Raw genomic sequence first — 16937 nt, 5'->3', positions numbered from 1 at the left:
TCGTGTGAAAGGGGCCTAAATGTACTACAGGCTAGGGACTCATAACGTATAAAAACCTGGTTTTCCTGGGTCCCCAGGAGGCACATGTACAGCATACAGCTGCTGTCTGCAGTCTATCAATAAAAGGCTAAAACTTGTACATACAGTACAGACCAAAAGTTTGGACACACCTTCTCATTCAAAGAGTTTTCTTTATTTTCATGACTATGAAAATTGTAGATTTACACTGAAGGCATCAAAACTATGAATTAACACATGTGGAATTATACATAACAAAAAAGTGTGAAACAACTGAAAATATATTTCATATTCTAGGTTCTTCAAAGTAGCCACCTTTTTGCTTTGATTACTGCTTGGCACACTCTTGGCATTCTCAAGAGGTAGTCACCTGGCACAGCACCCCATCACTCTCCTTCTTGGTCAAATAGCCCTTACACAGCCTGGAGGTGTGTTTGGGGTCATTGTCCTGTTGAAAAATAAATGATGGTCCAACTAAACGCAAACCGGATGGAATAGCATGCCGCTGCAAGATGCTGTGGTAGCCATGCTGGTTCAGTATGCCTTCAATTTTGATTAAATCCCCAACAGTGTCACCAGCAAAGCACCCCCACACCATCACACCTCCTCCTCCATGCTTCACGGTGGGAACCAGGCACGTAGAGTCCATCCGTTCACCTTTTCTGCGTCGCACAAAGACACGGGGGTTGGAACCAAAAAAAAAAAAAAGCCAGCAGCTTTCCAGGGAGCCTTTCAACGTTTTTGCAGTAGCTTTATTCAGCGCTTTTCAGTGTAGTTTTTTTTTTTTTTTTCCCAATGGATAAAAAAAATAAAAAAAAAAAAAAACGCTGGCGCCGGCATTTTTCAGCTTTTTTTCCCTGCCAAAAAACGTCACTTTGAACGGAAATTTCGGGCGTTCAGAAAAAAGCCAATAAACTCCAAAGCTCATTAACACTAAAAAACGCCCATGTGTGCATGGGCATGTACATAGGCCAACATAGAGTTCAGTTTATGGGCTTAAAAAAACAAAAAAAAACAAAAACAAAACGCCAATAAACTGCAGTTTATCAGCTTCAGTGTACATGGAGCCTTATGCCACGTACACACGATCTGAAAATCGGACGACAGATCGTCCGACTTTTTTCGTTTACTAGTGGCAAGTAGAAATTGAATAGGTTACTAAAGTCACAAAACTTCTCGTACGACAGAAAAAATAAAATAAAATCGGAAGTGATGTCATGTGTTGTAATGTATTTGTGTAGTATTTTCGGACGACAACTGCACTGACCAAACGAAAATCGTACGATCTGGTATCGTACGAGGAAAATTTTTGTGCATGTCCGATAAAATAATATCGGATGAACTAAAATGATCGGCTCGTCCAGCCCTGTACTAACAATCCGATTATCGGACGATTCTTCCAATCGGACGATGTCATCCAAATGGATGACATTTTTCGTACAATATTCGGATCGCGTGTACGTGGCATTAATGTGCACTTCAGTAATGTGCTTGTTAACAGTGTCTCAACGCACCGCCCTGGCCAGGTGTGAACTGCAATGGCTTGTCAGTTTTTGTAACCAACAAGGTATTTTTAGGATATAAAAAGTCTCATTTATTTCTTAAACCATGCCAAGCATTTAATAGCAGGGTGGATTTGATTTAAATAAAGTCAATTGAAATCATAATTTTTAATGAATAATTGTCATTTCTGTCCCACTGTTGATTCACCGACAGTCCCATTCACTTTAATGGGACGGCTGGTGATGCAGTGACACAACAAGGTGAGGGACATAGTAGCAGCAGGTGAGTGAATGCCCGCCAACAGGAGCTGCCATGATTGATCTGAAATGACAGGTGCTCTTTAAAATGCAAGGATTCATTCTTGCTGGTAGTGACAATCTTTAAAATTTGCAAACAAAATGAAGGTTTCCTATTTAGAATAATAAGCCGTCTTGGTTAACCTAGACTCGTCTAGGAATATTGTCTATCATAGGTTCCCCTATAGGGGACAGTTAGGTTAAACAATTGTTGAATGAATCCTACCTGCTACGATATCAAGCCACCCAGACTATCTTGCTGTGAAGTGAATCTAGCTGGGATGTCTCACAGAGACCAAGTTATCCTACTTACACACAGCATACGGGATGCTGATGGAATGACTCCACCACAGAGTACAGACAGATCCCGGGTTACTCCATAGTCTCGACACTTGACAATGTCCTGCCTCCCGTACTAGTTGATCTATGTTTGGGGGGGGGGGGGTCGCAATAAACAATCTAACCTGCGAGTCGGGTCCATATTTGTCTGTATTAAGCCTAGCATTCAATTGTTGTACTGTTTCCATGCTCAACAGAATTCATTTTTCTCGATACACGTGGAGCAAACGAGGTCTGTTCGCTGTTCTACTGACAATTCTTTAACAATCTATATAAACGATTAATAAAAATCATTAAAACAGAATAGGCTGTCAGGTTAGTAAATATTCCCAAACTGGATCTCTTTTACGGCCTGCTGCCATTTTGCTCCTCAAGGGGGGGGGGGGAATAAAGCACTTCAAGCTATGTGCAGAAAGAGCACAAGGTTTATAAGCTGCTTAGGTGGCTTCATTTTTACTGCTTGCCCATCCTCCTCACACTTAGAGCCTGGTACAGATGGATTTCTCTTCAAACAATAATACAGTTTGTGGTGTACATACTGTAGATTTGCAAGAAATGGGATACAAGGAATATTCCCGAACTTGGTTTTATCTCACTGTGAAAGTATATGAATGCATCAGTGCAGTGCATGTTATCTTAGCTTGCATTCATTGATTGAGTTTACCAAAAATGTAAATATTGCAGAATATACAGCCTCATGCTACATAACCAAGCTCCATTTCATGCTGAATAAACTAAATTATTGCATCTTAAATAGTAAACTATCTTTAGATAGTTACTCCATAAGCATTTAAATAAAATTTGATAAAAAAAAAAAAAAGAAGGAGAAAAGAAAAAGGAATCTGATTTAATAATAAAAAAAATTAAATTTTATTTTTTCAAATCATCGATTTTTATCCACCCTGGTTAATAGCCTGACTGTGGCATTAGACTGTCCCTTCTTCAAACACAAATAAAGCAATTCAGGTAACAAAAGAAATGGTCATAAACCTATCACATGTAAATAAAGTGAGCTATAAATCAGACTGTCAGCACCTGGATATGAAAATTCTTGTGTCATGTATCTACCTGTCAATCCTGCGCTATCACCACAGAAAGTCTTCTCTATCACCTCTTGCCAGGTGAATGACCGTCACATTCAACCTGCTTCATCATACTGGCTTTTCACAGTACTGCAACACATATTCTCACTCACATATTCATTAGGTCAATGACGTTCAGTACTTTGGCAAGACAAAAACACAAAAGAGCAAAGCCATCGTAGTGTTCCACTGTGGCCGCACTCCTAAAACCACCTCAAGATCCCGACAGGGGAGGGGGGGGGGAGACGTGGACATTCAACCTAGCTGCCCTGTTCCTGGCAGCACATCCAAGGCTGTCCACCACCACGCTCAACGTGCAGATCCCAATGCGAATGCGCCCAGTCGACGCTGCTCTCCGAGGACACACTAACCCACACAAGCAGGATACTAGGGGGGGGGGGGGGGGGAGAGTGAGGACGTCATACAGTTGCCATGACCAGATACCTGTATTAGACAAGCATCCGCTCCCCCTCCCCCCTGAAAAAGTGCCAAATGTGACACTGGAGGGGGATCCGGAAAGCAGAAGTTCCTTTTGTAGGTGAAACTCTGCTTTCAAAAAAGGACTAAGAAATGTACTTTAGGATTGTTTTGAACACAATTTTTTGAAGTTAACACAAACAATTATTCCTGGGAATGTTTCATGGACACAAAATGATCACTACTATACGTATGTGGATTTATTGCACATAAATATATAAGTATATTATTTCCAGAAGCCCAACACTGTACATGCAATCCACTGAGCAAGGGTGCAATGCTTTGCAGGCGCCTGTAGAAAACAAATAAATGTACCCCATACTTAGGGTGTAATGTGTAACATGCTCTTGGTCTACCCCCCCCCCCAATCTCCGCCCCATGACAGCAGGCAGGGGATCCTCTCCCCACACCTGCTGTCACCTCTCAAACTGTAGGGCTGTGCGGGGATTAGCCCACACAGCCGCATGATTCATTCACAGCAATCTGATTGAATGAATGAACTACAAGTCCCAAAGCCTACTGCTTAAAGTGCTGAATTAACTGCAAGGGTACCGATAAGAGCTCTTAGTTCATTAACACTTCTTCAGATTTGTAACCGTCTTTCTGTATGGAGGTACAGGCAGGCAAACCGGAGACAAAGTCTGCAGGAGCTTGACAATGTACCCACGATCTACGGATTGTGGGTGCAATGCTCTGCAGGCTCATTATAAAAACAAGAATATTGCACATTTTGGGTTTAGTTAATCCTTCCTGCCTAAAACACTAGCTTTTTATGACGTAAAACAAAGTCACAGTCTACGTTCAAGCAAGAGGGCTGTCAGTTTACAAACAGGGTTATGTATCACTAGTTGTTGGTGGCAGTTCAAGTATATTTGTGAAACATATGTTGCAATCATATCAAACATCCCCTTAGGTTCCTCATTAAGAACAATTCCCTGTTAAAATTACTAGTAGGCGTTTTCTGATGCAAAGAAAAAAAAAAAACCCACCACAAATATACTGCTCAGTTACATAAGACCAAAAGATTTTCACTTTCAGATGCAGAACTTCAGAAAATGCACTTGTTCAGACAAGCTTTTCTATGAATGCCAGACAATTGAAGACAGCTATTTTTTCCCCATTTTATCTCACAAATTATCAAGACTTACACAACTACCAATTAATGTAACTTAACCGCGCACAAACAAACAAACAAACTTGAGGCTTTAAAAGCCTTTACAGGTTATCAGTTTAGAGCTCACCGTGAATGACAGCCCTAAAAAGTTATCGCTTTCACCCCAACATTTACAAAAGATACCTCACATGTATAGTGCAATTGCAACATACATGTGCGAGCCCTATGTGTGCATTTAAATTTGCGTGTGCTCGCAGGGCAACAGGGGAGCTTTAAAAATAAAAAAATAATTAATTTTACTATAAAAATAAAAAAAATATTTTACTCATTTAACTATTATTAGATGGGGGAGATTAGGGGTCCATTAGCCCCGAATGTCATCTCTGCCCTCCCCAGATCACTGAGAAGCTTATCACCAGACGGATAAAGATAACAGTAACAAGGTCATATCATAATCAAATGAAAGCCAAGCAATAACTAAAAATACGGTCTATTCTTCGATTTTGCTTTTAAATGTCCTTATTTCTTCTGAGAAATACTCACTTCCTGTTCTTCTGTCTAACTCCACACCGTAATGCGAGGCTTTCTCCCTGGTGTGGAGAAAGCATCTTGAGGGGGGAGGGGGCAAACAGGCAAGTCAGGACACTCTACTTTGCAGATAGAGAAAGGAGCTGTGTGTTAGTGGGCATCCTGACAGCCTCTTGAGGGGGGAGGGGGCGGCAGGCAGGAGGGTCAGGACGCCCACTAACACACAGCTCCTTTCTCTATCTGCAAAGTAGAGAGTGTCCTGACTTGCCTGCTCGCCCCCTCAAGAGGCTTTCTCCACACCAGGGAGAAAGCCTCGCATTACGGTGTGTAGTTACAGACAGAACAGGAAGTGAGGATTTCTCAGAAGAAATAAGGACATTTAAAAGCAAAATGGAAGGATGAGGTAAGTGAAGGAGGACTGCACTAAGGTAAAGGAAGCCATTTAGGGAAAACATTTTTTTTACCTTTACAACCCCTTTAAATTAGCATTTTAATAGCTGTAGACATACCAGAGCTAGTGGGGATACACCAGGAACCTGTAACCAAGGGTACAATATTTTGTGTAAAACTTGAGTGAAGTATCCCGATACTTTAAAATATGTCTCTTTAACCTCTGGGAGATTTACGCCATTCATGACCAGGCCATTTTTTGCGATACGGTACTGCATTACTTTAAATGTCAATTGCGCGGTCGAGCGTCACGGTACCTAAATAAATACTTTGTCCTTTTTTCCCCCCCCACAAGTAGAGCTTTCTTTTGGTGGCATTTGATCACCTCTGAATTTTTTTTTCTTTAACGCAAAAACTAAGGCCCCTTTCACACCTGCGGACAGTATGTCTGTATTTCATCCATCTGTTTTCGGATGAAATACAGACATACAGGTATCCCTATGTGATAGCGGGTGTCGGCGGATGAACATCCGCCGACACCCAATCTCATCAGTCCCCGCTATGGTCCGATTCTGAAGACGGAGGAAAGTCCTATTTTTACATCTGTCTGCGGATCGTGTGAACAACGGACACATGGTCCTTGTTCATCCGATCTCCCCATAGAGGAGAGCGGAGATCTGACAGGGCGGTCGCTGCAGTGTGCGGGGACCGACCTGTCATCTGCCAGCTCAGTGGGGATCAATGGAGCGATCCCCGCTGAGCAATCGGATGAGAAAGGTACGAATCCTCACAGGATCCGTACGTGTAAAAGGGGCCCAAGACCAATAATTTAGAGAAGAATAAAAAATAGGTTTTACTTTATGGTATAAAACATACCCAATAATAATAATAAAAAAAAAAAAAAAAAAAAAAAAAATTAATTGATATTGAAAGTTATAGCATCTACAAACTTATGGGATCTTTTTTTTTACTAGTAAATGGTGGTGATCAGCGACTTATAGCAGGACTGCGATATTGCGGCGGACAAATCCAACACCTGAGAATTTTTGGGGACCAGTGACACCAATACAGTGATCAGTGCTAAGAAATGCACAGTCACTGTACTAAAGACACTGGCAGGAAAGGGGTTAACATCAGGGGATGAGCAAAAGGTTAACTGTATGCCAAGGTTGTGCTAACCCCACTGTGGGGAAGATGCTTTGACTAGGGGGAAGGCAAAACTCTGTGTTCCTGCTTTGCAGAAACACAGGATCAATACTTGCTCTTCTGACAGAGAGACAATCTGCCTGTTTACATAGGCAGATTGTCGTTCTGCCTTTGTCATCGATGGGCTCTGACAGACAAAGTCTGCGGTACCTGCCACTGGGCTCCTGCTGTGTGTAGGAGCAGGGTCGCCAGCGGCATGCACGTCCCAGCCCTGGAAGTATCAGATCATGTGCTGGGTGCGTGATCTGGTGCAAAGCGGCCGCAGTAAATGTATGGTAGACAGGCTGCAAGTGGTTAAGCAGGGTAGAGTTAACCTGTGCACACCATTACTCAAAAGGTGGGGGGCACTGGGGCAATCCATTTCAGCAAAACACATGTATGAGCCAGAAACAATATAGTTTACTCTAGAGATAGTGGTTTGAGCATTGGGAATGTATAGTCCTTCATCTAAGTACCCCAAAATGTAGGTTTAAGGACCATTATGTAGAACCACTTGATATGCCTCATTTAAAACCATTATTTCATTCCAGTAACACACTAGTTTGGGGTATTTCCAGAACTTATGGAAGTGATTAGCAGAATAAGCAACACATATTGGGCAGGCCGGGCTTTCTCTACGACACTTTATGCAATTTAAGGGGCATACAATGTGCATGATGGATAACAAAAAATTGTGACAAGAATTGGTTAGAAGATAGACACCAAGTGTTACTTCCCCCTCCCCCCCCCCCCCCCCCCCCATTTATGGCCGCAATATTTGTAGACCAACATACCTCCCAACATTTTGAGATGGGAATGAGGGACAACTACTAGCAAACGTATGTAGGCATAGCACACGCCCCTGCCACACCCCCTTAAAAGGAGAATTACCCAAGAAAATGGTTAATTAAACCCACAAGGGCTTTTTTTTTATCACTACTATTCCTTTAAAATGGCCTTTAAAATTTACAATTGCAGCAATTTAGAATTTGGCTGAAAGGTTTAGCACTGGAAAACACTTTTTGAAAGATAAAAAGTGCATTTTATATAGAACTATAGAGATCAGACCAAAATGAGGGACAAATGAGGGACAGAGGGACATTGCTCCAAATCAGGGACAGTTGGGAGCTATGGACCAACCTGTCCTGCCTGGAAGCTGTAAGGCCCTTCTTATCAGTAACTAGATGATCTTTAACTGGGGATATCAATCTGTCCAAGAGACATGTCTGGCCTGAACTAAAAATGCATGGCGGAGCCATTTACAACATTTTTAACCACTTCCTTACTGGGCACTTAAACCCCCTTCCTGCCCAGAGGACTTTTTGCGATACGGCACTGCGTCGCTTTAACTGACAATTGCGCGGTCGTGCGACGGTTCTCCCAAACAAAATTGGCGTCCTTTTTTTCCCCACAAATAGGCGTCCTTTTTTACCCACAAATAGAGCTTTCTTTTGGTGGTATTTGATCACCTCTGCGGTTTTTATTTTTTGCGCTATAAACAAAAATAGAGCAACAATTTTGAAAAAAAATAAATTTTGTTTTACTTGTTGCTATAATAAATAGCTAAATTTTTTTTTTTTTTTTATATTTTATCCTCAGTCTAGGCCGATACGTATTCTACATATTTTTTGTAAAAAAAAAACGCAATAAGCGACTGGTTTGCGCAAAAGTTATAGCGCCTACAAAATAAGAATTATTATTTTTTATTATTTTTTTTTTTACTAGTAATGGCAGCGATCTGCGATTTTTATTGCGACATTATGGCGGACACATCGGACACTTTTGACACATTTTTGGCACCATTCACATTTATACTGCAATCAGTGCTATAAATATGCACTAATTACTGTATAAATGTGACTGGCAGGGAAGGGGTTAACACTAGGGGGTGAGGAAGGGGTTAAATGTGTACCCTGTATAGTGTTCTAACTGTGGGGGAAGGGGGGTGACTGGGGGGGGTGACCGATCTGTGTCTCTATGTACAAGAGACACAGATCCGTCTCCTCTCTCCCTGACAGGACGCTGTCAGTGAGTGAGCCGGCAATGAGAGATGATCTCATATGTTTACATATGAAATCGTCTCTCATTGGCCGCACAGATCGCCTAGCAAACAGCCACTCCGATTGGAAGTTCCCCGCTGCACGCACGGGAGCGCGCGCGGGGAACGAGCAAAGGGGCGGCCGTAAAAAGACGGCGCCCCAGAGAAGTAGAACCACCCTGCGGCCGTATATAGTCATACGGCCGTCAGGAAGTGGTTAAACATGCAGCTCGTTAAAAAACAAACAATGTGGAGATCCATTACACCAGGCATAACCCGCTGTTGTCCGCATCCAAAATTTCACCCTGAGAAAACCAGTTTAGCCATCGCTAGATTTCCTGTAGACCGGATGTGGATGAAAAAATTAATAAATGATAAAAGCAATGATTGCTAGGACTCCACTCTGACAAAGTATCACACACACACACACACACACACACACACACACACACACACACGCTCTCCTCTAACCTATTCTGAAGGGTGTTTTACCCAAGTTCCCTGTCCAGGTCCCTTGTGGTATCGTTACTTATGTGCGAGGGATTGATAATCCAGCAGTGCAGAATGTAGATCTGTCCAAAATCACCTCCCACTACAGCCCTCTTGCACTGACATCACCCGTCTGGATCGCCAAAGGAAAACTGCTGGAAAGTCAATAGGAAACATACCTCACAAGCGACGTGGACACCCAAAAGGAACCCACCGGAAAGTATTCCAGGGCTTTTTAACCACTTAAAGCGGAGGTTCACCCAAAAATCCACTTTTTTTCCTTTTACTTATCGTTATATGAGCCCTTGTTTTCCGGCTCCGAGCGGGGAATCCTGCGGGGAATGGGCGTTTCTAAGCGAAGAGGAGTTGATTGACGGCTGCTAAGGCGCGTCTTGGCCTCTGTTTAATCTTCAACTGCCATGATGCTGCACATGTGATCAGTTAGGACACCAGCCATTGGATGGTTTGACAGTTTGGTTGAAAGCACAACCAATGTGACAGTTAGCATTCCCGGCATGCCAGGAATGTAACCGCTTTTTCAAACTGTTAAATTGATGGGTTTACTTCCGCTTTAAGGATGCTGGAAAGTTAATTTTGAGGGTGAACCTCTGCTTTAAGGACCGCCTCCTGCACATATACGTCGGCAGAATGGCACGGCTGGGCACATGTACGTACAGGTACGTCCTGTACTAGTACCCAGCCGTGGGTCGCGACCCGGTCCGAAGCTCCGTGACCGGGACAGCGGGACTCGCGGACCCGATAGCCGCTGGAGTCCCCAGAGCTGAAGAACGGTGGGGGGAGCCGTGTGTAAACACGGCTTCCCCGTTCTTCACTGTGGCTCCGTCATCGATCGTGTCATCCCTTTTATAGGGGGACACAATCGATAACATCACACCTACAGCCACACCCCCCTACAGTTGTAAACACACTTCAGGTCACACATAACCCCATCAGCGCCCCCTGTGGTTAACTCCCAAACTGCAATTGTCATTTTCACAATAAACAATGCAATTTAAATGCATTTTTTGCAGTGAAAATGACAATGGTCCCAAAAATGTGTCAAAATTGTCCGAAGTGTCCGCCATAATGTCGCAGTCACGAAAAAAAAAAAAAAAGCTGACCGCCGCCATTAGTAGTAAAAAAATAAATAAAAATGCAATAAAACTATCCCCTATTATGTAAACGCTATAAATTTTGCGCAAACCAACCGATAAACGCTTATTGCAATTTTTTTTACCAAAAATAGGTAGAAGAATACGTATCGGCCTAAACTGAGGAAATTATATATAATTTTTGGGGGATATTTATTATAGCAAAAAGTAAAAAATATTACATTTTTTTTCAAAATTGTCGCTCTATTTTTGTTTAACCACTTGACACCCGCACGCCGTCATATGACGTCCAAAACGGGGACCTGTTATCCCGGGTGGACGTCATATGACGTCCTGGGCTTTGCGGGGGGATATCTCAATGATGCCTGCACCTGGAGGCATCATTGAGATATAATTTTTTAGCGGCGGCGATCCTGCGCACCGTAAGAACGATCATAGTTTCGCCGCTAGATCGTTCTTACAGGCGGGAGGGGACATCCCCCCCCTCCCGCCACCATCCGGTGCTTCTCCGGGCTCTCCCGTCCCACCGGGGGCCCGGAGAGATGATCGCCGTCCGCCGGATGTTTGCCATAGAGAAGACTGGTGACCAGATGGTCACCAGTCATCTCTATGACCGTCGGAGGCCTGGGCGCGATGTGATGACGTCACGCCCGGGTCCCCGTAAGTAAACAAACCACAATTGCGGCTAGTTTGAATGAGATCTGTGAATTGTTTTTCACGATCTCATTCTTTCCAGCCTGGAGGAGAGATGTGGGGTCTTATTGACCCCGCATCTCTCCTTAAAGAGGACCTGTCACACACATTCCTATTACAAGGGATGTTTACATTCCTTGTAATAGGAATAAAAGCGATTGAAAAAAATAAAAAAAAATAAAAAGTGTAAAAAATAAAGAAATAAGTCAAATAAAAAATAATAATAAAAAAATTAAAATGCCCCTGTCCCCGGTAGCTCGCGCTCAGAAGCGTACGCACACGTAAGTCCCGCCCACGTATGTAAACGTCGTTCAAACCACACATGTGAGGTGTCGCCGCGTGCGTTAGAGCGCGTGCAACAATTCTAGCACTAGACCTCCTCTGTAACTCTAAACTGGCAACTTGTAAAAATTTTAAAGTGTCGCCTATGGAGATTTTTAAGTAACGAAGTTTGGCGCCATTCCATGAGTGTACGCAATTTTAAAGCGTGACATGTTAGGTATCTAGTTACTCGGCGTAACATCATCTTTCATATTTTACCAAAAAATTGGGCCAACGTTACTGTTTTGTTATTTTTTAATTTATGAAACCATTTTTTTTACAAAAAAAAGCCGTTTGAAAAATTATTGCGCAAATACGGTGCAAGATAAAAAGTTGCAATGACCACCATTTTATTCCCTAGGATGTCTGCTAAAAAAACATATATAATGTTTTGGGGTTCTGAGTAATTTTCTAGCAAAAGAATGATTTGTACATGTAGGAGAGAAGTGCCAGAATAGGCCCGGGAAGGAGGTGGGTTTTAAAGCCCGGTATTGAAGTGGTTAAAGCGCAAAAAATAAAAACCGCAGTGGTGATCAAATACCACCAAAAGAAAGCTCTATTTGTGGGAAAAAAAAAAAAAAAAAAAAAAAAAGGACGGCAATTTTGTTTGGGAGCCACGTCGCACGACCGCGCAATTGTCAGTTAAAGCGACGCAGTGCCGAATCGCAAAAAGGGGCAAGGTCCTTTAGCTGCATTTTGGTCCGGGTCTTAAGTGGTTAAAAAAAAAATGTAATTATATATATATATATATATATATATATATATATATATATATATATATATATATATATATATATATATATATATATATATATATATATAGGGGTGGTATTTTATGATACACAGTCCTTTAGCAAACTATTGGACATCCGGTAAGGCAAGTTACTGGATGGTAAACGTGCTACAAGACAATTAAACATTGGCTGCTTATGCCACAAACGTAAACTACAGACACAGGATCTAAACAGTCTGAGTTTTGCAACGACAGCCTTCTTATTGGCAGAGGGTTTCAGAGGGTTTCCTGTGTCCAATCTGCACTTGGCTTTAATTGTCACAGAACAAGCAGACCTTATATAATGCACTTCACATGGTTCAGTGAACCTGCCTGGGAAGTTTACATACTGTTGGCTCTAAGTGAAAACACTGAATAACTAAATATCAGTAGAGCATGGCATATTGTGTGCAAAAGCCATGCATACAGGTGCTAAAGATGCTGGTATCAGTCTAGGCCACTTCAGCAAGTTCTTTGGTGGTAACAAGAACATATATAAAAAAAAAAACACACCGGTAATAGTGAGTACACATCGCACAGGACCCTGGCAGTTTCAGAAGTTTACAGAATACCCCTCATCTAAAAAATTAATTTATTTTAATTAAAAATACTTTCAAGTAAAGCACTCCATAGAACGCTGTCTTTTTATGTTGCAGTGATAAAGCAGACAGCCTTTACACAATTTAAAATGAAGAGGTTTTTAAAAATGTACTGATAAAAAAAAAAAAAAAAAAACCTGAAGGTATTCCTAATAGAGATCTATGTGATAAGTATGTATCGGACACACCCTGCAGAGAAGCAAGCAGCTATATATAGAGATTTATACTCTACAGCTGTGACTGCATTCAACCTTTCCCAGTGAAAAAAAGAATGAAATTAATGGCACTGCTGATAACTTTACTAACTGTATACTGTAGAAAAACGAACAAAGTAAAAAGTAAAATAAACTCAAAGAAATCAAGGTAAGGTAAGGACAGATCATGGTTAGTTTTGCAGCATACATACCAGAAAATCAGAGCAGCAAATGTAGCGCGGCCACACCTAAGTCCATGTTCTCTTTTATTTCTGGGCTGAGGCTTTGCCTTACACAGCTGTATGGTCTTCCCTACAGACAGTCTCTATAGCAGCGAGAGGTCAGCCAGCCTAAATACTTACTACGGCTCTAGAGCGATGTGCTTGAATAACTCTGTTCCGTTTCCTCTACTTCAGTCAACTTCCTGACTTTAACTTTCTTTTCCTTTTACGTGAGATAGAACGAGATTTCTCTGCGACAAAGAGAGAAGTAGCGGGGACTGCATTTCAACAGACAGTCAGTATTACAGTGGGTATAAAAAGTCTTACACATCTCTGTAGAAATGCAAAGTTTTTGAGATGTGAAACATTCAGACAAAAAAGATAAAATTACTTTGAATTAGGGTTGTTATAAAATTGGGGAAGTGTCTGTGTCAACCAATCATATTCAAGCTGATGGTAGCCAGTACACACTGGCCAGTGATGAAAGTGACTGATTAAGCCCATGAAAAAACGGTTTAGTAGGATTGGCTGTCCAAGTAAGATTTTGCTGACATAGACACCGGCAGGTTGAATTAAAAACAAAACAACAAAAAAAAGAAGGTCAGCTCGGATGTGCTGTACTAACGATCTGACTTTAGTACAGCGATTTCCCTCGCTGAGCTGTTGTGGTCTGACAGGGGGACGTCTTTCTGCCAGAACACTCTGATCAGCGCTCTCCACCATCAGGAGCCAGTCAGCTGCTGGTTTTCCAGCATGCCCGTCCGACAGAAGACAGCCAAACGGTCATTTATTGAACCGGCCAAGGTTACCCGGCATTCGGCCCCCTGTGTACGGAGCTTCACCAGAAAATCTACGTTTTTGAATGGCCCAGCCAGAGCCAGGAACCGAATCCGACTGAAAAATCTGTGGGGTGACCTAAAGGTCATAGGAGATGTCCTCGCAATCTGACAGATTTGGATCACTAATGCAAGGAAGAGTGGGCAAAGATTCCAAAGGCATTATGTGCTATGCTGAAAGACTCCTCCCCTAAAAGGCTAAATACGGTCATAATATCAAAAGGGGATTTAACAAAGTATTCGTTTAGAGCCGGTTCACACTGGGGCGACTAAAGTGATGTTATTGGCAGTTTCCCTCCAGCCTCGGTGTCACATTGTCCACCGCACTATTAACAATAGTTTCCTATTTAAGATACAATAATTTAGTTAATTCGGCATGAAATGGAGCTTAGTTATGTAGCATGAGGCTGTATATTCTGCAATAATTTACATTTTTGGTAAACTCATTCAATGAATCCAAGCTCAGATAACATGCACTGCTTTGAGATGCAGTCAGTCACACAATTTCACGGTAACCATGAGATAAAACAAAGTGCAGGAATATTCCTTTATCCCATTGTTTTGAAAATATATGTACACTGCAAACTGTATGAATCGGTTCCGATATCGCTGTTTTACTAACCTGACAGCTTATTATTCTAAATAGGAAACCTTGATATTGTTTGCAAATATTCTTGCTGGTATTTAGAATCTTTAATAAGTCCTTACATTTAAAGAGCACCTGTCATTTCAGATCCATCATGGCAGCACCTGTTTTCTGTTGAACCAGCCGATATTCGACGCCCGTGTGTTACCAGCCTTTAGAGAACAGTCTAAATACCGGTAATTGCCAACTTCATCCAAAACTGGTATTAGCTGGTAGTCACCAATGCTTAGATTTTTCTGCACAAAAAAAAAAATTCTAAGAAGGGTGTTGGCCCCACTTCCTCTATTAAAGGCAACCCATAAGGACAGCTGTAGCTCAGATCCCGTGCTAGGAGGCAGTCACCGCACGATTCAGGGATTGCTTGCTTCTTACAGGGAAGACTCAAACAAGCCAAATAAAAACAGACGATAGTGACAAGCAGTGATAACTGAATGAGTAGAACAGATTTGGTCTGTCTGCTATGCAGTTCTACTTTAGCGTAATACTAAGAGCTCCAAAACAATAAAGCTTCATAGAAAAAATAAATAAAAAAAAAAAAAAAGTATTGATACCCATTCCGTGCCCAGGCCCCATTGGTTATTGCTCCTGCGTCCACCCAAGCTGTATGTCAAAGTAGCACGTGCACGCAGCAACCAATGCAAAAGTCTGAACACAGGCAGTGCGCGTTCTGCGTGCAACACACACACACACACACACACACACACAAAGTGCAGTGGGCACCACAAAAAACAATACACACGCTCCATACCCTGTACAGTTGGGCGCAGCAACAGCCTCAATGCTGTGCACCACATCAGAGACTACAGAAGGACAGCGCACAGAAGGCTCCATTCACAGCTTAGCATTTTGGGATCGCAGCAGAATGCAGGTTCAGGTGTCATTATTTTCAATGGCACCCAAAATGCGGTACGGTTTTGCCGTTATTGTCACATAACAAATCACGTGACGTTTGTCATAAAAAGGAGCAGGAACTTTTGGGGCGTTAAGCTTTACACGATGCGTCGTGCACTAAATTACGCAGCATTTTAGGTGCCACTGAAAATAAATCGCATTGAACCTACGTTTTTCAAATCTAGTACGTTTTGAATCATGGGCAGAAACGCATTGATTCTGCCTGCGTTTTTAAAAGGTGCCGTTAAAATATCCAATCACACATGAGTGTCAGGTGCTATTCACTTCAATGGCACCTAAAAAAACAGTGCGATTCCGACGTGCGATGCCCAAAAGAAGTTCCAGAACTATTTTTGTATAACACGGGTCGCGCAATTGGGATTGCAGCGCAATTTGTCGCATAACAATCAAGGCAGAATCACAACGCATTTTTGGGTGGCATGGAAATGAAGGGCACCGGAACACGCTGAACAGAGCCAAATACAAAACGCACTACCATCTGGCCTGAAAAAATAAAAATAAAAAGGCCATACCCAGCACACCTAAGCTCAGAGGATGCATAACCATAGACAACATACCTAGCATAGTGGGTACAGTATCAGTGCACATTATATACCCAGCACAGTGGGCAGTGTGTAAGCGCACAGACACACCCACACCATACAAACCCTACTAAACACAGAAGCGTACCAGACACCATACCCAGCACATTAAGTGAAGTACCAACCAGTGTGATTTTCATCTACTAAATTAATACTATTTGAGCCTACTAAAATCTAAAATGGCATTTTAGTCAAAACAATATGACTAAAACTAGTGATAGTGTTATTAGATATATAATGTTTTGCTGTTCTAAAGAAATAATAATGCATTAAAATGTTACTTAACCCATTCGATTTTAGTCGACCAACAAAAACTAAAATGGCAATTTAGTCAAAAGACTAGAACTAAAAAGTAAATTAAACAAACACTTTACCAACATACATATACCAAGCACAGTGGGTAGCACAGATGTAATAACACTAAATCCAGTTCTCAGTGGGCTCAGCAACAAACATGCCTGTTACATTAACACAGCAGCCACACCATATTTTATGGCAAATATTTGAGCCAGAGTAGAGCTGCACGATTCTGGATAAAATGAGAATAGACATTTCTTTGCTTAGAATAAAGATCACGATTCTCTGCGTAAC

The 16937-nt window shown here is 41.9% G+C and overlaps 1 protein-coding gene across 5 annotated transcripts in view; it reads right to left on the bottom strand.

The window, feature by feature from the left end:
• TAOK3 (TAO kinase 3) overlaps positions 1-16937 on the bottom strand; it is a 371844-nt gene that overhangs the window by 342490 nt on the left and 12417 nt on the right. The window contains exon 1 of one of the 5 annotated variants that reach the window (XM_040345746.1): positions 13363-13867. The exons of the other annotated variants lie outside the window; for them this stretch is intronic. The gene's annotated coding sequence lies outside the window, so the exon portion shown is untranslated. Of the gene's footprint in view, positions 1-13362; positions 13868-16937 lie in introns of those variants that run through there. 5 annotated transcript variants of the gene reach the window in all.

The sequence above is a fragment of the Rana temporaria genome, chromosome 1 (genome assembly GCF_905171775.1).
Source record: "Rana temporaria chromosome 1, aRanTem1.1, whole genome shotgun sequence".
NCBI lineage: Eukaryota > Metazoa > Chordata > Amphibia > Anura > Ranidae > Rana > Rana temporaria.
The sequence above is the reverse complement of the archived record's forward strand: the minus strand, read 5'-3'. Positions and strand labels throughout refer to the sequence as shown.